The following is a 1,146-nucleotide window of genomic DNA, read 5'->3' as shown; positions in this document are numbered from 1 at the left end:
GAAGATGTGTGCTGATATAGGTGTCATCACTTCTTACTCGAAGACTCATATTACCCCTTTGTGATGCCTTCAAGGTTGCAAGGCATCTTTGATTTAAGTTGATTTAATTATCCTCGTTAAATCATTTGGTCTTTTAGATAAAGTTAAGTAAATGCAACAAGGTTACTTTCGTTATATCTGCAGGCCAATCCTCAACAGTCTTCAATACATTAAATTCACTTCATACCTAATCTTGAATAAATTATGTAAAAATTGATTAATGACTTCTATCTCTTCTTCATCATGGCACAGTCCACTTGTCAGAATACACTACCGTCAAAGCAACGGTGCAATAGCACAGTCCACCATTAATACTTCAGTAAGTATCTAACTGCAACTTGGTGAATCCCACAAGATCTTTCATATTATTCCTGTTCAATCTAAGATATACGGTTCTAGCAGCCTCAAAGTCTTCGAGACTAGTCTCAAATTCTTTTATTTATATCTTTACACAGAGTTTACACATCGGAACTTAACACGATATGCATTTTAGAACTTCTTCTTGCCAATTTATCCGCTATTTCGTTTCTTTCAATACTCCTATGTTTAGAAATCCCGCAAAGAAAGAGTTTATTATTTATTTATTTCTATTTGAGAGAGTGGACTTAAACACTTTTACTTTTTCTTAACTCGACGTATTTTTAAAACCCCTCTTTACGCCTTGACTGAATTATTGTTTATCAATGTTTATCAACGAAGTAGAAAATTTCTCTACAATAATAGATTTCACCATCCTGGATTCGATTATTATAAGGCTTTCGGACTATCTACAAAGATATTGATATTCAAGGAACAAATTATACTAGCGTGGAACAAAGAAAGACATTTTGTTGTTTGATGTTTTTAGTGAGGTACAAAATTTTATTATAATTATCGATTTAAAAAGACAATGATACTCGAAGGACAGGTTTTCGTAGATGGGAACCTAGATAAAAGGGGTCTTATAATGTTCGATTTTCATCAGTGTGGTATGAAATTTCACTACCATTTTTACTACACTACAATTTTATAGTTCTAGAATTTATTGGTATAAAACTGCCTGACTATCAGCAAAGGTAATAATACTCGAAGGACAAATTATATAAAGTGTACGTATATCGATAAAAA

This window comes from Teleopsis dalmanni, chromosome 2 (genome assembly GCF_002237135.1).
Source record: "Teleopsis dalmanni isolate 2A chromosome 2, ASM223713v2, whole genome shotgun sequence".
Lineage (NCBI taxonomy): Eukaryota > Metazoa > Arthropoda > Insecta > Diptera > Diopsidae > Teleopsis > Teleopsis dalmanni.
Note: the sequence above shows the minus strand (reverse complement) of the source record.